General features: G+C 45.7%; 1 protein-coding gene across 1 annotated transcript in view; it reads left to right on the top strand.

The window, feature by feature from the left end:
* HIVEP3 (HIVEP zinc finger 3) overlaps positions 1-21,647 on the top strand; it is a 483,707-nt gene that overhangs the window by 120,725 nt on the left and 341,335 nt on the right. Inside the window, exon 6 of the mRNA XM_066376014.1 lies at positions 3,122-3,232. The gene's annotated coding sequence lies outside the window, so the exon portion shown is untranslated. The remainder of the gene's footprint in view (positions 1-3,121; positions 3,233-21,647) is intronic.

Below are 21,647 nucleotides of genomic sequence, written 5' to 3'. Positions count from 1 at the left end.
CCCTCATACAATCTCTGGACCTCTGAGTTTGGACTTTTACAGGATCTCTTTCTGGAAGCCTGTGCACTTGCTTCTTTGGGGCGGGGGCTGTCTGTGCAGAATTGTGAGCTTATCAGCACTAATCAGTTTCCCTTCCCACGTCCCATCCACTCTCTGTGTTCCGTATAGTTTCAAACTGTTGGCTTCTGATGGCTTTACATGATGGTACCCAGCACTGCCTCTGATGTTTGGCCATATAATTTTTGTTTCTTTGGAGGATTAGGAAAGAGTAAATGTATGGGACCAATTTACCATCCCCGAAAGCCAAAGCCCCAGTATGGAAATAGCAGAGATAAAAACATTAAATGGGTGGCTGGACCAAATGACCTTGCAGCCTCATCTGACTCTGGGAAGGCTTGTCTCTCAGTCTAAAGAAACAAGTACCATAATGAAAGGTTTGAAAAACATCTTTCACAAAAAGGTCCAGAAACTAGGGATTAATTTAATCAGGAGAACAGAATGATGTGAGACTTACATTAACCTTCAGGAGGGACTAAGCTTAAATTATAGCCAAAGTGATTCAGGTTGGTCACTACCAATACCATTTAGCTCTCAGAAACCTGTGTGGCATTGCAAAACCCGGTTTAGAAGCCTCCTTCTCTGGTGAGTTTTCCGAAGGATTAAGAGATGTTCTGTTAAGGGCAGAGGATGGACTGAATTACCTTCAAATTACCTTCTGGATTGCCTGCACCCTTAGGTTATTATGATTAGGATACCTCAGTGCCTTTGATGTTAGATATGAAATAAACAACAGCAGCAGAAAACTCCCAAGAGTAAAAAATATTGTTTTCACTCAGCCTTACTGATAAATTTTTTAAGTGAGGAGACACTGTTTTTTGTCAAGAACACTTTTTCCATATCTTTAAAACTGAATGGATACAGCTTTAATTTCTTCCCTGATATGCTGGAAAGAAGAGAACTTTCAGTGGCTCCCTCTCTGCCTGTGGTTGGAGGCAGCTCTAGCTCTCAGCACGGGCACCGGTGGACACTTCCTCCAGGTCCCTTAGCAGTCCCCTCCCCCAGAGCTGGGTGGAGAGAAGCAGGATGAGGAGTGACAGGCTGCCTGTGGTAGGTCTGTGCCTGTCACAGAGCCTCCTGGGCTCAAGCCTGTGGTGGCCAAGGGAGAGACAGTTCCAAGCTGTATGGCTGGTGACATTTCCGGCTGCCAGTGCCCAGCCAATCAGTGACAGGCCCAGCTAGCTAGAGCGATGACACATGAAATATGATAATTTTCTGCTAAAGAGCATGGAAAGGAGGGGGGGAGGGAGGGGAGGAGGGAGGGAGGGAGAGAGGGAACAAGGGAGGAAGAGAGAGTGTTTGGCTCCGAGGGGGTGGTGCAGGCAGCACCTGCACAAGGTGGGATGGTGACAGAGCATTGGGCTCTGGCTAGGGCTAGGGGGACATGCTCTGGGGAGTGGCTGTAGGAACACCAGGGCTGTTTTTCAGATAAGCTGGTGGTGTTGGCGGTGGGAAGCATCCAGTGCGGTTCTGAATGAAGGTCAGGGCACCAGGATGATAAAGAAACTAACTGTAAACGGCATTTCCATTCCTTCCAAACACAAGTGAGGTGAGGAGTTCTGGTTTCATCTCACTGCTACCTCTTTACAAGCCAAAACACAGCTGGAGTCCACATCACCTGGGTGGCTGAAATATTTGACAAATAATTTAAAAAGAACCCATTTGGGTTGAAGGGTTGTTTATCCCTTACCCCACCCCATTTTCTATCCCATGCTCAAGCTAGCCCTGAAATAAATAATAAATAATAAGTAAATAAATAAAGTGACAAAAATTAAAAACCATCTAACCCTCTTGTTAACAAAATCTTAAAGATGGGCCTAGGTCTGTATCTTAGAGTCTCTAAAGGTTCAAGTGGTAGTTTTGAATCTAGATTCTGGATTTTAAAAACAATGCATCTTGGAACAATATCTGGTCCCAGATTACATTATAGATTAATTTAATATATTTTATTGATTGATTTGAGAGAGAGAGAGAGAGAGAGAGAGAGAGAAGCATCAATTTGTTTTTTCACTTATTTATGCATTCATTGATTGATTCTTGTATGTGCCCTGACTGGGATTGAACCCACAACCTTGGCATATTGGGACAATGCTCTAATCAATTGAGCTACCCAGCCAGAGCAATTACATTATAGTTTTAGAAGTAATGCCACAAGGATTCTTTGGTTAGAGAACATGGCACCTGAGGCTTCAAGTAAAGACATGGTGAGTGCCCTATAGTTTAACTCTGAGGTGGCAGACATCCCCACTTCCTTCAGCGGCCTTGGCAAGCTTCCCGGTCCTTTATCAGCAGTTAGGGGTTCATGAGGGGTGGCACCCAGGCTGACAAGAGTCCCCTGCATTGTTTGATCCTGTGAACATGTGTGTTCAGAAGTGAAGGATCATAGTGTTTACATAACATGCTGATTAGTCACTGAGGAGCTCATCACTTCAATAAATGTATGTCTAGTTTTGTCTTGCATTTGCATTCTCTCTCTCCATATGTATATTTATATGTATATGAAAACAATTTTTAAAGGCACCAGTTAATGAAATCATTATCACTGTGTGCAAGCCTGCTCTGTGGCTTTAGGCGTGAGACTGACTTCCTGAGCTGGGAATGATAGCTATTCAGAAGTGATAATTGGTGTACTGTATCTTTAAAAGGTTAAAACCCTTTTCAAAAAAGGTCTGTACTCATAGTGGAAAAGGCAAGCGAGGCATGGGTTGGCTCCGGATTCAGAAAACAGCTGCTGATTAGATTCTGTGTCTGCAGACTGAATTTATTCCATGTTTTTCAGCAGCAGGAATTCGAGAGGGATGCTACTGTTTGGCTTTCTGATCGTGATTTATATTTATTCAGAGGAATAACAGAGGGTGGATCTGTTCCCGGAGCGAGCATGCTCACAACCAGCCGAATCTCCCATTATCCAACTGCCTAGTTTGGTGCTTCAATGTACATGCATATTCCGTGTGCATATGTATGTATACAAACACGCATGCATGCCTGGGTGGACAGATGTGTGCACAGGTTCTGCTTTAAGGACAATTCTTTCAATAAGGTCTTTACCCCTTACTTGAAACAGGTGTTCATGAAAAAACTGCACAAATCCTGATTGACCGGAATAATTCATGAAGAAGGGGCTGGATCCGTGGGTCAGAGAACACAGGACCAGTTTGCCATCCCAAGGCCCAAGGTAGGGGACTCTGGATTTTTATTCGGCGGATGGATTCCTTGCTCTTGATTGTATTTGTTGTGATTCTGCCTGCGGCCGCCCCCGAGAAATGAACTAGCGAGCTGCGATTCCATTTTGTGGTTGCCTGTCTTGGGCACGGTGTCTGGGTGCCGAGGCGCAGGGGCCGGCTTGGTGGACAGCCGCGTGGCGTGCGGTGCCCTCGGTGGGCCGAGCGGGCCTGGTGCTGGGGGAGCGGCACGAGCCTCAAGTGACCTCGCGCGTCAGTCACCGGCGGCGGCGGCGGCGGCTGTAACCCCGTGCGCGCGCGCGCTCCTCGCTGGCTCGCTGGCAGCCCGGCTGGGCACCCGCGCACTGGCGAACGGGCTCCAGTGAGCCCCAGCTGTCGCGCAAATGCCTTGCTCCAGGAGCACCTGCATTTTCTTCCGCTGCCCTGGCTGCTGCTCCGGGATTGGTCAGGCCCACTCACGGTCTCTGGGGCCTGTTTGGTGGAGAGTGAGATTGGGAGGATGCTGGGTTCCCAGGTAGAAGGAGGATCTTACCTTCTCCCCTTAATCCTAGCCCCTCCCCCAATGTCTCTAAAGCAAAACCACAACCTCCCTCCCCTCTAAACAACACCAAACAAACCCCAAACTCCTATTCTGTTGAGGATTCTTGCCTTGCCCCTAGCCAAGTGGGTGCCCCCTCTCCAAGTTGTGCCCCATATTTCACCAGCTTTTAAAATTAGAAACACAGCTGGTGCCGATTGGCCAGTGTGGCGATGGTGCGGACTGCCTGAGGACTTCTGAGCGTGGTGGACTGCCTGCAGCCGCTCGGACACGGACAGGAATGGTGTTGGAGGACTCGGAGGCCAGGCGTTGGTTGGTTTCATTAGACCGGACTGCTTGGGCTTACGTTGCAGGTCCGGTGGACTTCTGTGGCTTGGCAGACCCACCCTTGAACCCGGCGGGCAGTGATTGCGGCGGGAGGGTCTATGGGGTCTGGTCCCTGGGTGAGCGGCACGTTGGTCCTCTTTCTGCTGCACACCCTCAAGTTTCTGGCAGCTGTCAGGTGCCACCCAGACACATCATGTGCTTGAGTTATGTTAAAAACTGGATTGCTTTCTGGATGTTGGGGGAGGGAGAGGGAGAAAGAGGTGTGAGCGGAACTGATCTCCACGTTCTCCAGCCCTTGCCTTGCTTGTGCGATTATGTAACCCCAAGTAATATCAGACCATATGCCTGAGCAGCTCCTGATTATCGCCCTGTCCTCCCCCGGACTGAGGAAGTTGGGTCCCCACGTTTAAGATGTCTTTATGTAATTATGTTTATCTGGGGGCAGGGAGAGTGTGGAGAGGAGAAAGAATCATTTGAACAACTTATGTGAACGGAGGCAAAGCTCGTGTCCATTGGGGACAGGATGGAATTGCTTTGGGTTGGTGCTGATCTGAAGACCTTCCCACATCCCTTTCACCCAGTCATTGCTTGTCTGAACTTACATGTGATCATTTGCCCCCTGTAGGGAGAAGGTTGGAATCACTCCTGCAGGACCCCTAGTTTCCTCACGGGCAGGGATCATGCAGTCTGAATCCAGGGTGACTGCCCAGGCTCACTTGTGTTAGGTCCCAGCTGTTCTCTGTGCTTCTCACTGAGCGGAAGAGCCTCTGTCCCACTGGGATTTCTTCTGTTGCTCTGGGGTTGGGTTGTGCTGTGGGCCCCAGAGCGGACCTCAGACGCTGGCCAAGATGAGCGACACACGCTCTTTAAAGCTGTGATAACTTGCAGAGGCTGGAGGCCTTGTACATTCTTGAATTAAAATTTTGTGGATTTTTTTTTCCAAGGTAGGAGAACAGCTGGCCCCCTGAGATGTCTGCAGGCAGGAGGGGAAGGGGTGTGTGAAATTTAGCCCCCTCTCTCTCCTTTTTCCCCACTCTGCTTTGCTAAGGCACTCACTGGATACAGAATTGTCACATGGGCCCCTCTATCACTCCCCTTACTGCCTCAACTTAAGGCTGCTGGGCAGATTTATTAATATGGTGAGGGAGTCTGGCCCCTTTAGGCTAAGATTTTTTTTCTCTCTCAATACCTCAGTGCTCTAAGGGCCAACTTGTAAGGTGTATGTGGTGGAGTGGGTCCAGATGTGCTCAGCTGGCCCTGTTGTTGAACTGTCTCTGCCCATTGTGTTTCAGTGGCAGTGGAGAATTGTGTGTTGGCTTTGAGTCCTTGCCAAGTGAGCCATTGGGGCATTTAGTGTGTGAAAGTTACAGACAAGAAGATGCACTTAGTTTGAAGTCCTGATACTTTTTAACTTGCTACTCACTCCCCACTCTGTGAGTTTTCTGATATCTTTCAAGTTCTTTTCTGTTGTCCATGCTGCCCATCAAAGAGGACTTGACATGCTGTTCTTTGCATTTCCAATGGAATCAAATCATATTTACAGATCTTCAAATATACTGGGCAGGCAGGGCAGGAAACACCAGCTTCTGGAATAGGCAGCACTGATGTTCCCAGCCAGACTGGCCAAAGCCCTTGACCAATGTTGTTCTTCATCTATAAAGTGGGTGTACTCATCATAGCCTTTCTAAAACCACTGAAATATCTTGAGAAGAAAATGAGACCGGCCAAAAAGTAACATGTGCTTTGTAGCTAATGGGTATAGGCTATACCACAACAATCTGGACCTCACATTAACATAATTTCACTTACCCATTTGGGACCGAAGCCATAAGCCAAGAAAGATGCCGTATGTTCAGGAGCCACAGTTCTTGTATTTTGTTCATTGCAGAAAATTTCATACTTTCTTTCAGGCTCTTTATTTATGTAAAATTTTAAGAGGCATGGTTATCAGTTTGCTAAACACATGTAGCAAATTGGAAGAGTTCGATAACATAGTAACTAAGAGATTAATAACATGTTAAAGTTTTTTTTGTCATATGTCAATAAGAGTTACTAGTAATGTAAGAAATAGAAACACTAAAAAAACTTTAAATAAATTTAAAAGGCACAGGACTTCAAAGCATAGAATTTTTAGACTATTTAATGTAAATTTTTTTTTTTTTTTTTTTTGTATTTTTCCAAAGTTAGAAGCGGGAAGGCAGTCAAACAGACTCCCGCATGTGCTGGATGGGCATCCACCCGGCAAGCCCACCAGGGGGCGATGCTCTGCCCATCTGGGGCGTTGCTCTGTTTTGGCCTGAGTCATAGCACCTGACATGGAGGCCATGGAGCCCATGGAGCCATCCTCAGCACCTGGCCCAACTTTGCTCCAATGGAGCCTTGGCTGTGGGAGGGGAAGAGAGAGACAGAGAGGAAGGAGAGGGGGAGGGGTGGAGAAGCAGATGGACTTCTCCTATGTGCTGTGACAGGGAATCGAACCCGGGACTTCCACATGCTGGGCCGATGCTTTACCACTGAGCCAACCGGCCAGGGCTGTACAGTATTTAATGTAAGCAAGTCAATGACATTTTGTGTATTTTGATAGATCTTAAGGACCCATAGTAACTGATGCTCACTCACAATGACCCATATGTATCAAGAGAAGTTTAAATGACATTTTTTGTGTACAGTTTAAAAGGTATGAGAATTTGAAATGTACCCCAAATGATGTTTTTAGCATGATGCTTGAAGGAATCACTGCATTTCTGTAAGAGAACAGAACCCCCAGGGTTTCTGGAAAGCCAGGGGCTTACTGATCAAAATTATGACTATAAAGTTCTCTTGTTGAAATTAATTGAGAACTGTCTGGTCTTTTGATGAATTTTAGCAGGGGACTATGATGCTGGTATTAATAGTGCTTAGGTTCCAACATTTGATGCTATAGAAAATGCTAAGAAGGAAACATGAGAACTTGTTGTGAGAGGAGACACACTCAGAGCCTTCCAATTTGGTGACTCTCATGCTACAGTTGGAAGTGACCCAATGATGAAAAAGAAGAGAGGTCAGCCCTGGTGGCATGCATTTCTTCCATCAGTGTAGGGAATCTGGGCTCCTCACAACCAGTGTGCTGTTAAAAAGCTCGTTCAAAGAACAAGTTCAAGATGTCATGGCAACACCCTCATGCTCAGCTGTGGTGTTTACTCAGTTCAGACATTGTGCTTAAAACTGGAAGGGTGTCTGACTTATAGGAGCAGTGCTTTGCGTGACCTGCTCCCAATTTACTTAGTTACAATTTACTCCAAAACAAAGGCACCAGGAAGAATAAAAGTAGAAGAGAATGATTGCTGACTTTTAAAAAATTCATCGCATATATCAGAAATGTGAAGGCCATAATTAAAAGTAGCTGAAGAGTATCTCTCAGTTTCTAGATGCACATAAATTCATTTTTGGTAAATTACTTTAAAACATTTTTAATTGCATTTATAGGGGTGACGTTGGTTAATAAAGTTATATAGGTTTCAGGCGTATAATTCTATAATACTACGTCTGTCCACTGTATTGTGAGTTCACCCCCCCCAAGCCAAGTCTCCTTCTCCTTCCATCACCATTTATCCCTTCTTTACCCTCTTCTACCTTCCCCACCCTCTTTCCCTCTTATAATCACCATACTGTTTTCAGTGTCTATACTGTTATCAGTGTCTATGAGGTTTTTGTTTTGTTCTGTTTTTTGCTGAAGACATTTTTGAACTTGCTAAAAAGAAACGGTCAATAACAGCTCATTGAATATGGTCAGAAATGCTCAGAACTGTCCAAAGTTTTCGTGTGTGTAAGTATAGGTATACTGGTATAGTAAGATGGAGAAGAGAATGTTTTCTGAAACCTGAGGAGGCTTGGAGGCAGCAGTTGGTGGTGGTGGGTGACTGAAACACACTCTCAAGAGGGATGCCCTTTGGGGAGGGTAAAGTTTGGGACTGTGCGCTTGGGCCATATATCCAGCCCGTTGATGAAAGCCTTGTGTGTGTGAGAGAGTGATTCCTCTCCTTACTAAGTGTTACAAAGTGGCAGGTGTGGCTGAAATCTCTGTGAAAACTGGAGAAGGGTGGAGCCTTACATCCAGATGTGCAGTAGAGGTGAACTGAGAATACCCCTCAGACTGGGGGAGCAAACCCAGGGAGAATCATACAGAAGTTAGTCTCAGGAATCTTGAGAACTCTCTGAATGTCCATGGGTCCTTGAATTGGGGTTCAGGGCCAACTTTAAAAAAAATGAATAATATATGTAGAGCTGGACTCCAAAGAAAAGCTGATAAACAAATAATAGAAAGAGGTGGAAAGTATAAAAGCAGTGTTATATGTACAAGACGTGTGCTGCTGAGACTCCATCATTTTAGTCTGTTCAGTCATTCATTGGCCTTCCAGGCTCGGCATTCCATGCTGGAGCTATATTAAGATCAGAGGAATCCTGATAAAAAAAACTGATTTTTTAATTTTTTTATTAATTTTTAGAGAGGAGAGAGAATGAGAGAGAGAGAGAGAGAGAGAGAGAGAGAGAGAGAGAGAGAAGGGGGAGGGAGGAGCAGGAAGCATCAACTCCCATATGTGCCTTGACCAGGCAAGCCCAGGGTTTTGAACCGGCGACCTCAGCATTCCAGGTCGACGCTTTATCCACTGCACCACCACAGGTCAGGCGATTTAATTTTAATAAAAGAGGAATTCAGAAAACCTCTTAAATCAAAATTCAACACGGTAGACCCTTGCCATACTCTAAGGGTCTATTATGTGACATCTCAAACTCCTGACACATCCCTCAGTTTGAAAATGCAGGAATATTTCCATCAGCTCTTGACTTCCTTCTGAATCAGGTTTCTGTCCAGAGAGGAGAGGTTCCCAAGATTATTCACAGGCTTCCAATTATTTGCCTTTTCAACTTGCACTGAGGGAAATAAACTCTCTTTCTCACTTCCAGACAGTTACTGTTTCCCTAGTGGTGTCTTGGAATGAGGAGCTTTGACAAGGCTCCCAAGTGACTTGCTTTTGTGCTGTGGCTTTGCAACACACAGTTCACACTGGTGCTTCGGGGAAAGGACCGTTGCCACGTGGTGTGACTATTAGGGGTGTTCACACACAACTGAGAAAGTGAATGTTGAATCTACAAATGCCAAGCCTCTGTTAGAGTTACTAAAAAAATTGCAATTGTGTGCAAAACGTTCCAAACTCTCCACACTCCCCGGCCCTTAGTATATACTTAATATACTCCTAGAAACTTCCTCTCTGTGCAGCCTTCCAAACTCCCCACGCTTCCTGGCCCTCAGTATATACTTAATATGCATCCAGAAACTTCTGACTGTCAGAAAATCTCAGTGAAGAGAATTGGGGTATCACCCGGCAAACGCATACCATAAAGGATTTAAATGAGATCACCATTGACATCTGGGCAAGAGAAACAGTATCGTCATTTGCTCCTTGTCCTCATATTAAAGCTTTCAAATTTTGAGGAGATTCCAGGAGATTAAAAAAAAATAAAATAAGGCCCTGGCCGGTTGGCTCAGCGGTAGAGCGTCGGCCTAGCGTGCGGAGGACCCGGGTTCGATTCCCGGCCAGGGCACATAGGAGAAGCGCCCATTTGCTTCTCCACCCCTCCGCCGCGCTTTCCTCTCTGTCTCTCTCTTCCCCTCCCGCAGCCGAGGCTCCATTGGAGCAAAGATGGCCCGGGCGCTGGGGCTGGCTCTGTGACCTCTGCCTCAGGCGCTAGAGTGGCTCTGGTCGCAATATGGCGACGCCCAGGATGGGCAGAGCATCGCCCCCTGGTGGGCAGAGCATCGCCCCTGGTGGGCGTGCCGGGTGGATCCCGGTCGGGCGCATGCGGGAGTCGGTCAGACTGTCTCTCCCTGTTTCCAGCTTCAGAAAAATGGAAAAAAAAAAGGAAAAAAAAAAATAAATAAAAAATAAATAAATAAATAAATAAAACCGCTGTGCTTATGATGATACTAAATTACAGAGCCAGAGCGGAGTGTTCTCTGGAGGCTGGGCCCTGTTGCATCTTCCTGGAGAGACACTTGATTTGGGTAGCTCTTTGAATTTAAGTGGGTTTGAGAGTTCCACTAGTTGTGGTTGAGTTGATCATCTTTGTCAAGCAACTAGAAAAGATATTTTTCCTTGTGAACTTCTTTGAAAAGAATTTTAATAAAATAATCATTAGATACAAAAGCACCCCCACTTATTTACTGTTTATAAAGGTATAAAGAGTATGCCAACACTCATGGTTTCACCAGTCAATTGAAGAAAAAGAATGTTACTCTTACCTTTAAAGTGTGATACGTACCTCTCTCCATTTCATCCCATCCCCTCCTATTTCCTGGACATTTTTTTTTCTTTCCCCCATGCTTTTCTTTATTGTCTTGCACTCTTATATTTGCATCCCTAAACAGTATCTTGTTTAGTTGTACATGCTTGTGAACTTTCTATAAGTGGAATTAGACTGTAATCCTGTGCTTAGAGTTAACTCGTGCCTACCAGTAAGGCTGTATGGCTGACAAACAACTGAAATATTTTTGTATCCATGGTGGTAAATTGTTGCTTACCTGACTCTGCTCACTGTCCGCCCCCCTCAGGCCTCCCATGAGACCTGTTCTAGTCCCACTATCTTCCTGAAGGGATTACGCCTTGCACAGCAGGGAGTCTTGGGACCCAGATCCAGTATTAAGGCTGAGCTTTCTTCTGACTGGACAGTCCCTATGCCAACTGGTTGTTGCATGACTATATTGTGGCTTATATATCTATTCTATTATTACAAGCACTTAAGTTATTTCTGTTTTTGTGCTATTGTAAAAAGTGCTGGTATGAACATTCTTCAAGTTGGTGTATAAGTTTACTTAGGGAATATTCAGAGGAGTAGAACTATTGGTCACAGACTATCATCACTGCTGCTGGAATAGTTCAAGGTTAATTTTCATTATGTTATGTAAATTTCACCTCAATAAAAAATTAACCAATTTCTATACCTAGCTGTGGTGTGTAATTAATTGTTCCTATTGTTCCATATCCTTGTTAACACTATATTTTGTTGGCTATTGCCAGAAATTTTTGCCAGTCTTGTGGGTGTATAATAGTATCTTTTCTGGTTTTAATTTGTATATGTTTGATTCCAAAAGAGGTTTAGCATTTCATCACACATTTATTGGCCTTTTCGACTTTCTTTTTCTGTGTGAACAACCTTTCCAAGTCTTTTTTGCTCATTTATTTAAAAATTGAATAGTTTGTATTTTTCTTATTTATTTGATTGTTTTTTTTTATGTATGCTGGAGACTGTGTCTTAGTGTTGAATCTGTGACATTTTTCTTGATCTTTTTTGGTATTTTTAGAGTGGTAAAATTCTGGATTTGGGTGTAATAAAAATTTATCAGTCTTTCCTTTATCATTTAACATTTTGTACCTTTTTAAGGACATGCTCCCTATGATAAGGTCATAAAATAGGCACTTATATAGCCTTCTCGAAGTATTAGAGTTTTGCCTTTCATGTTCAACATTTTCCCTTAAGAATGCTTTGTATGGATTATATTATTCCTTATCAGGAGAAAGAACTACCCCTTCTTCAAAAGTTTTCAAAGAGTTTTTATTTTTTTAATCATAAGTGATATTTTAAAAAATACCTTTTCTGGTCCTGGTCAGATAGCTCAGTTAGTTAGAGCATCATCCCAAAGCACAGAGGTTGCTGGTTTGATCCCCAGTCAGGGCACATACAGGAGCAGATCTATGTTCCTGACTCTCACTCTCTCCCTTCCTCTCTCTAAAACCAATAAAACAAACATTTAAAAATACCTTTTATGCATTTATTGAGAGGATTTATGTAAGTTTTCTTTCCTTTAATTTGTTAATGTCTGGTGAACTATTTTCTGATATTAAATTAATCTTGTTTTCCTAGACTAAACTTCACTTAGACATAATGGATTCATTTTATTTAATACATTGCTAGATTTGTTTTGCTGATATTTTGTGTAGAAGTTTTGTACCTGTGTTCATTCATGAGCGTATTGGATTGTAATTTTCATTCATTCTGTTGTCCTTGCCGGGCTTTTGTATCTTGCTTATCCTAGACTTGCAAAGTGAATTACAAAATGTTTCTTCTTTATAAATTCTCAAGAAGAGTTATGTAGGGCTGCAATACTTTCTTCCCTGGAGATTTTAAATCTCCGATCCAGTTTCTTCAATAGTTATTGTGATATTCAGATTTTTACTTCTTTTCTTGAATCACTTTTTGTACGTTTGATTATTTTCTAGGAATTTGTTCATTTTATCTCAGTTTTCAAAAAATTTACCATGAAACTACTTGTATGTCTTAATCTTTTAAAGCTCTGTAGTATCTGTGGTTATGTCCCTTTTTTATTTGCAATACTATTGTGCCTTTCATAGTCTTTTGTTGAATAGTGTTGGGTTTTCTTTTCAGAATTTGGTCTGTTTTTAATCTTTTAAAGAACCAGTTGTTGACTTTGTGATCCATCCCATTATTAATGTTGGATTCTAGTTCATTAATTTCTGTGCTAATATTGATCATTTTCTCTCTTTTACCTTGTTTAGGTATGATGTATTGTTCTTTCTTAACTTTTTTAAGTTGAATATTTGGCTTTTTATCTTATTATGAGCATTGTGTTTATATCTTTCCACTGTAACTTCATCATATACTTCTTTGCTATGTAATTTTTTTTCTACCATTTGGCTCTAAATATTTTATAATTTTGACTATGATTTATTCTTTGACTCATAAACTGTGTATATCTGTGTTTTTTAATTTCTAAACATCTTAGTATTTGTTTACGTATTTATTACATTGGTCAGTACAGTCCGTGATTTGTTCAATAGATATGATAGTATGTTCTTAGTAATGTAACTTACACAGGTTATTTCCAGGCTAAGGTAGAAGGCTAGTTGGTACTAGTGGATGGGGTGTGGATGTTTTAAACCTGCTAATAAGAGTTTGACCAGAGTAGAAATGAGTGAAACTAAGTAGATAAGAGATAGGTTAGATTTTAAATGTAGAAGTACATCAGCTACCGGGGAGTTAATTCTTCTTTCTTGGTAACTTGGGAGAGCGATAAATTTAACTGATTTTCAGTTCCACACGTTGGTTGTCCTGTTTTGATAGGACATCTCTCCTGGGTGCAGCTTTTTAGAGATTATCTCTTTCCTCTTCTACTTAATAAGAACTAGATGCCCACAATTGTTCAGTTTTTCTTTTCTAGATACTTGTTTCTTTCCCTGTCTTGGGCCAGAGCTCTACCCTCATGCCACTCTTGTTCTTTGTTCTTAGTTTGATACTGGATGGTAGGCCTTACCACCTGGAGACCAACTCCCTCTGGAAAAAGCAGCGCAAGCACCCAGTTCTCTAAGACTGGCTCTCTCAGCTTCCAGCAAACAGGACGCTCATCGCAGCTGGCACCCTGGCCCCCTTCCGCTGCCCATGTGACTGGGTCACGCTTGGCCGAACTCAGTGTCCATGCCTTTTTGGCTGTGGGACTTTATAACTCTCTGTTGCTAGGAGGGGTTTGGCCGAGAGAGCCCTGGCTGGTGATGCCGGTGTGGTTCGCTCCTGGGCAGGCATGCCCGCTTCTCACTTCCCAGTGTAACTTCTGAACAAGGGGCTGTGGGACACCACCGTCCCCTTCCCTTCCTGTGAGCCTGCGTGTGGTAAGGTGCAGCAGATGGACGTTCCGGCTGCCACGGGCCTCCTGCAGGCCCAGGGGAGGGAGCTGTGCCAGTCTCGTGTTCTGTCCTTTTCTTGCTGCCTGACCGCCCTGTTCCACTTCTCATCCAGCCAGTGCAGGGGTACCCCTGAGGTGGGTGTTGTACTTAGGTAGCCAGGTGGGAACAGGTTGGGTGAAAAGTTCCCTCTTTTTCTGCATTCTTTCCAGGGTTTGAGATGGTGAGAGCTCATCCTGCTGCTACCTTAAAGCCACGTGACATTGGCTTCCCCTGTACCCGCTGCCTCTCTTTCTCCCCTGCTGCAGCCCTCACCCCTGCTCCATCCCCACATGCTTTGAAGAGAACAATTCTAGGGCAAATGAACAGTCTTCTTGGATGGAGACAAATGACGTCCCTCCTTCCCAAGGCCAAGTAATTCTTGGAAAGGCACTTCCTCTTTTCAAGTAATATATGCATCGTTTTTACCTGGAAGAAGCTACGGAGGGGCCCAACGAGAGCCTTGTGGTCTCGCCAGCCTTCTCTGCGGGTCACCGACCAGTTTTGCAGAACATCTGTTCTCCTGGAGTAAGCTCAGCTTCAGTTGGCCTGGCTGCCTGGTTATTTCCACTAATTTATAGTGGCAGTTCTGGAAATGCTTGGAGCTCAGGGGCCGGCCACTAGGCTTGGCTTGGAAAGGGGAGAGAGGAGGTTCTCAGGGGAGAGAGAGGAAGGAAGGAAGGGAGGGAGGATGAAAGAAAGGAGGAAGGTAGAGAGAAAGGAGGGAAAAGAAAGAGAGAGAGAAGAGAGGAAAAAAGAAGAGAAAAATCAAAGGAAATAGAACATACAACCCTCACTTCAGGTTTCAGAGCCCAGGGTGTTTCGGGAGAAATGCATGACTTCAAGTCTCTTTTTTTAAGTAGAGTGTAATGTGCATACAATCAGATTCACTGTTTAAGTATACAATTTGGCTAGTTTTGACAGACATCTATAGCAATATAGCCACACCACAATCAAGATATAGACCATTTCATCGTCCCTAAAAGTTCCCTTGTGCCCCTTTGCTGTCCTCCTACTCTCTTCCTCTGTCAACCACTGGACTGTTTCCAGAAACTAGAGTTTTCCCTTTTCTAGAACTTCCTATGGACAGATGGAATTGTACAGTATGTACTTTTATGTCCCTGACTCTTTCACTCTGCATAATGCGTTTCAGACTCATTCATGTCGTGTGCCTCGGCGATTCATTCTTTGCATTGCAGAATAGTATTCCATTGTATGGATGTACCATAAGGTGTTTACTCATTCACCTGATGATAGAAATTTAGGTTATTCACAATTTTTGGCTATTGTAAACAAAGCTGGCGTGAACATTTCCATACAGGTCTTTGTGCGTACAGATCTTTCCATTTTCTTGATTGGATGAGTACCCAATCAAGTCTCTTTTCGCCTTTATCTCTCCAGCGATTGAGATGCCTGTTTTGTCTTTGTGCCTATTAGCCTGTCACTGGGTGTCCTCTTCTATTTCCCACTTCATGAGTGAGCATCAAACAATAATGGGATTTTGGACACCACCACCTGTGCTAGTCCCTTGTGTATAGACACTGTATTCTAATTGTCCATCTGTTTGACACTTCTACTGGGGTAGAAACAATGTGGCACAGGAATTGAGAGCGCAGGTGTTGGAGTGTGGCTGGGAGGGTTTGTATTCCAATTCAAACCCTAGCTAGCTAGCTAACTAGATAGATATGCATGCTTATTCTATAGGAAATACTATGTTGCTGAAGGACTCAACAAAAAGGAGTATCAAGTTCTGGAATGCACATAGTAGGGTATCCTTTTAGTGGCTCATAATACTACTAGGACAATCTCTACCAACCGCCCTGCTGCCTGGCACCCTGGCATCTGAACTCCTGTTGGACAACAAGCACTGGCTCTACACTGGTAGACAGCACCTCTCCCCCTTGTTACCTACCAGCTTTTCTTCCAGTGGGGTACTAGCCGCCCCCCTTTGCTCCTTGAACTGAAGTTCTGTTTCCTTTCTCCCGGAAGTTTATTACTCTTCGGAAATCATAACTACAAGTTGCAAGAGGTCCCACTTGTTTTATCCCTGTTTCTTCTCTTAGTTCTGTATCCAGACACATCATGCTTCCACACATGTGAAAAGCAAAGCCTGGAGAAGCCGCGCCCACACTCTGAAATCCTTCCATCCTGGTTTGCATGATTCTTCATGTACCTCAGGGCTAGAAGCTCTCAGTTGATTAGAAATATGGCAAGGGGCTCACAGCTCCGGAAATGTTTTTCCTACAATCCTACCCGGGATGATACTGTCAGGGCAGTCTCCACAGTGGTCAGGGTTGTAGATGCCCATCCTGTGTCCTGCCACCTCTGAAAGTCAAGGGCTGAGGCTCCCTTTGGAGGGAGACTGTCTTTTTAGGATGGAGGCTAGCGTGTATGATTAGAAATGAGGAATTAGGCCCTGGCTGGTTGGCTCAGTGGTAGAGCATCGGCCTGGCGTGCAGAAGTCCCGGGTTTGATTCCCGGCCAGGGCACACAGGAGAAGTGTCCATCTGCTTCTCCACTCCTCCCCCTCTCCTTCCTCTCTGTCTCTCTCTTCCCCTCCTGCAGCCAAGGCTCCATTGGAGCAAAGATGGCCCGGGCACTGGGGATGGCTCCTTGGCCTCTTGCCCAGGCGCTAGAGTGGCTTTGGTCGCGGCAGAGCGATGCCCCGGAGGGGCAGAGCATCGCCCCCTGGTGGGCAGAGCGTCGCCCCCTGGTGGGCGTGCCGGGTGGATCCCGGTCAGGCGCATGCGGGAGTCTGTCTGACTGTCTCTCCCCATTTCTAGCTTTGGAAAAAAAAAAGAAAAAAAAAAAAGAAATGAGGAATTAGTTTCACAGCCCTAAATTCCAAGAGAGAAACACATTCTGGATCTGATCTTTATCTCTCTCTAAAAATAAGATAATTCAGGGCCAGGGTATTCAAAAGAACTAGAGAAATCAAAATGTGGGCTTGGTCCTTGACAGTCACCAAGATGAGGTAGCTGAACAGAATCGTCCTCTGGACAGAATAAAACTTCCAAAGTTTTATTTGGAAGAGTCTCTGTGGGTCTGTGGGTGTCTTTGTAGAGTCTAGAAACTCCGAGTGAAGCAATGTGGCGACTGTCTTTCATGAGGCACTCTGTGTCAAGTGTGAGATGAAGTGTTTGCAGTAGGTAAGATCAGTTAACACAGTCTGATGAGTAGAAGATGATCATCTGTCCTTCCAGCAGGTTCTATCCTAGTGGGTTCTGATTTCTTTGGTCTGGGGTGAGCCCTGGACATTTGGACTTCTAAACACTCCCTCAGTGATTTTAATGTGCAGCCAAGGTCAGGAACTGTTTTACAGACAAGGGAATTGCTAAGCTTTCGGAGATCACAGCCATTGGCCCGAGGTCACACAGCTGTGAGTGGAGCTGCAGGATAGGAGCGCGGGCCTGAGCACCCCATCCTTTGTGCTTATTGTAAAAGTGTCAACGCTGAGCGCTGGGTGCTGGGCAGGAAACGGTCATCAGGGATGCAGATGTGCCGGTGGCTCTCCCAGAGCTTCCTTGCTGACCCAGCGCTCTGTGGAGTCTGAGCGTGTGTGTGTTGAGTCTGAAAGGCTCCCGGGACAGAAAGCCGCTCCTGGCCAGTGCAGCGGAGGGGCACGCCATACTCCCTTTGCCCCCTGGGCCCTCGTTAGCTTGGTTGTATCTGGGTCCAAGGAAACAAATGTGGATGTTTCTCTGCTTTCTTTTCTAGCATGACCCATAGGCAGGCATAAATGTCTTGGTCCCTGTGAGCACAGAAGGAGAAGGGACAAGTCAGGTGACGAGGGGTCTTTTCCATCCCTCCTCTCTAATAGCAGGTGCTACAATGGGACTCTCCCAAGGACCGAGAGCCCTCTGTACACGCCAGGCACTGCTCTCAGGGCCTTACACCAAGCAGCTCATTGTATCCTTGCAGGAATGCTGTGAAGTGGCCACTATTATCACTTCATTTTCCAAATAGGGAAACTGAGGCACAGAGAATTTGGTAGCAGAAATGAGGGTAACCTTAGGCAATCTGACTCTGGGGCTCAATCTTAATCATCAAACAACTCTGCCTCTCATGGGTCCTATATTGTCTTGTTCTTTAATTGTTTCAGGAACATCATCTGGTCCCCAGCCCGATGATAAACTTCTAGTACAGAGCTGGACTCATAGCAGGTGTTTGGTAAATATTAGTTGTTTGATTTATTTTATTTTATTTCCATGGATTTTATTTATGAGGATTCCACAATATCACAATACCAGGATAATAATAGGCGTGTTCCAGGAAGGCAGCACAGGTCAGTCAGTTTTCTGTTTCTTGACTTTTAAGTGTTTCTAAATGCTCTGAGTACTTTCTTAATAGTTGCATCTCACATTTGGTATCACTAGGTGCACTAAATTCACATCCTTCTAGTTTCCCAAGAAGCATGCTTCTGCACTCATTAGGAGCCTTGATATTTTCTTCAGGGGATAGTTTTCAAGAACAAAATTATTCTAGTTGGTAACTGTCCCTGCTCCATGCAGCCCCCAGGAATGAAGCTGTTTGTTTGCTGGGCTCTTCCAACGGAATCCACACAAAACTGTCCTGATTTAGTAGCAAACATTGTTGGCCTTCAGCCCAGGCACCTTGACCCACATGAACCAGTTCTGTGTGCCTGCCTTGCAGCTCCTGTGGCCTTTGCCCTGTCACCCTTTTCAAAGCACTGTCCTCCTGTGTAGAGCAGGGGTACTGGAAGCCAGTGCTCACCGGGGTGGGAATATGGAAGGCGTGTAGAGCAGGGGTACTGGTAGCCAGTGCTCACCGGTGTGGGAATATGGAAGGCGTGTAGAGCAGGGGTACTGGTAGCCAGTGCTCACCGGTGTGGGAATATGGAAGGCGTGTAGAGCAGGGGTACTGGTAGCCAGTGCTCACCGGTGTGGGAATATGGAAGGCGTGTAGAGCAGGGGTACTGGAAGCCAGTGCTCACCGGTGTGGGAATATGGAAGGCGTGTAGAGCAGGGGTACTGGAAGCCAGTGCTCACCGGTGTGGGAATATGGAAGGCGGCTGCCTGGCCGTGGGCAGGAGGGGCAGACTCTGGAGGAGCTGTGGTTTACATGCAGAAGTCCCCTGGGATTCACCCGAGGGCAGACCCTGGCCTAGCTTCTCCCGTCCCTGCCCTGCTCCCTCACGCCCTTGGTGACATCCTTGCGGTAACAGGCCAGGACATGTGGGCTGGAGGTCAATTAGACCGGAAAATATTGCTAAGTCTCTCAGTTAAGCCTGTGTTAGTGTCCTGCCTCTGCCCTAACCCAAGCCTGGGGCCCCTCCCACTTCCCAGGGGCATCAGCCCATGTCTCTTCTCACCACAGGTGCATTTCCATCAGCAGCTTTGCAGCCCACTCACTTTCCAGCTCCCGCTCTCCCTACTTATTCACCAGCTGACCTCCATTCTCTGTTTCTGTTTCATGCACCCAGTCATCAACAGGTACTTCTTGAATCCCTATTCTATGCCAAGCGTCCTGCTAGGTCTGCAGGCACAGCGTTTCAGGGAGGCCCTCTGTGGCCAGGCCCATACTGTTTGTGAAGGAGCTGCTGAAGGGTTGTGATCACTATGGGGACAGAGGGTGGCAGAGACCACCACTGGCTTTCTTTTTGTCTTTGTCGGGAAGTTTGGAAGAGATCGAGGCTGTGGCATCAGCTGGGAAAGGGACCCAGAGCGGGGAGGGACGGAGTGGGGAAAATCTACCACAGACTCAGGCAATGAGGGGGTTCATGGTCTGTAGAAGTTTTAAAAACAAGAATCAAACCAATTAAAAGTCTCTTTGTATTTTACTATCACCAGACACTAGAAACAATAAAAACACAGCTGCTGAAATACCCTCCCCATCTCTTCCCTCAACTGAACTAGGAATAACTCCTGGTATCCGCCGAGAAATAGTAGTGACGGCCACCATTTACTGGCCACCTCACGCCAGGTGCCTTGTTGGATGTGCGAGGGACTCATCACATAACCCCTCACAGCAGCCCTGTGGCACAGGCATTATTGAGCTCACTGTAAAGGAAACTGAGACCAAGGAAGTGTATCTTGCACGGCCTGCAGGGAAGCCCCGAGCATGGCGGCTGGTCCTGAGGCAGGTGGCTGGGGTAGGCCAGGTGCAAAGCAGGCTTTCTGATATGGCTCTGTTCTCTTTTCCCCTGGCCCCCACAAGGCCTCTGCTTCTAATAAACCTGCTTCATGGAAGGGCTTTGGAATTCAGAAACTCAGAAACAGTCCTGCTATGATCCAGCCTTGCCGGAATGCCTGGGTTCTGCGGACGGGAGAAGGCTGTGGACCGGAAGTGTTCTGGTATAAGGACAAGAACATAGATTTGGAGAAAAGGCAGGCTGGTGGGAAGCCTAGACCTACCAGTTACGGGACCTTGGGGAGGTTATTCTCAGAGCCTAGGTTTCCTTGTCTTTAAAATGGGGGTAATAATCGTACTTACTTCATAGAGCTATTGGGAGAGCTAAAAGATTTATCGAATGTGAAACCTTCGTTCCTGTGCTCATTAACTATTAGACTTTATCATGTATGTTAAGTTCATGGCATGGTAAACGATGTGTGATAGCTATATGACAAATGTTTCCTTCTGCACAGAAGTCATCAGCAGGCATGTCAACACTGATATTTCTAGGGAGACACTCTGCACTCTTCAGTGGGGTCTGTGAACAGACCCAGAGGGCTCCAGAACCACCTGCGGATGCGCAAACCACATCGAATGGGAACACGTTTCTGGTTAAAGAGGTTTCTGGGTGGAGAGAGGGCCTGTCTTCAAGAACAATCAGTAAATGGATACATTCCCTGAACGTAACACCCTGTTTGTTATAAAGGAACTTAGTGACACAATTCAAGGCATCATGTCAGAAGTTTGATTTTTAACAGTTTTAATTTTTATCGCCTCATTGATGTGACAGGGAAACATGCAAAATGGCAGTGGCTGTGTGTGTCCCCCTTCACCACCGCGTGCGGCCTCCTTGTGTGTGTGCCAGTCCAGGGATTGCACTGCGCTTCCCTTCCGCAAAGAGGGAGCGGTTGGGGCATTAATTAAGCTGTGGAGTTCTGGTGCTTGCTGAACGAATAGATCTGGTTCATCTTCTAGCCTGGGAACCGGAGCTGTTAGATTTTATACTCTTTCTCCAAAACAATCAATTCTTACAACACTCCAGTGAGAAAACAAAGCCTCGGACTGCTGCAGCTGGAAGGAAGCTTCATTGGACTGTCTTCCTACCTGCGGAGACAGTTGCCTTCAGAGAGTCAGGTGTCGGCGTGGTGTGGTCTGTGCACCCCTGCTGGTGGTGGCCAGGCGCCTTTGTAAATTCTTAGAGAGAAACCACTCCTTCCCCGCGTGTCTCCAGCTTGCAGGATGTGTGCATGCGCACGCACAGGAGCATGTGTAGCCGTGTGAAGACACAGCTTAGCCCTGAGGCCCTGAGGGTCCTCTGAGCCAGGACAGGGACGTAGGGGACATAGCAGAAGCTCTCCTGTGCAGCAGTTCTGAGCCTGTGCTCTGGGGACGGGGAAAGCGCTATGGAGATGGCTGTAAGACGATGCTCTTGGCTGATGTGATGTCAGCAGTTCTTCTGGGGTTGGACTCCAGATCACTCCTTCCGCCTCCCTCACTCCTCCTGCCTCAGAGAAAGACCACCAGGGCAGGAGGGACCTTTCCGTCTGCCCTGCTGGTTTCGTGTTCATCAACAGTTGCTTACTGGAAACCAAGTTTTTCTTTTTTATGTTGGATAGAAACAGCCTGAAGCAGTTTTGTATGCATACAGTGAGAAAGAAACAAATAAACAGAAAACAGGCGAAACCAGTGTTTTCTGGCCCC

Source organism: Saccopteryx leptura, chromosome 3, assembly GCF_036850995.1.
Source record: "Saccopteryx leptura isolate mSacLep1 chromosome 3, mSacLep1_pri_phased_curated, whole genome shotgun sequence".
Taxonomy (NCBI): domain Eukaryota; kingdom Metazoa; phylum Chordata; class Mammalia; order Chiroptera; family Emballonuridae; genus Saccopteryx; species Saccopteryx leptura.
The sequence above is the reverse complement of the archived record's forward strand: the minus strand, read 5'-3'. Positions and strand labels throughout refer to the sequence as shown.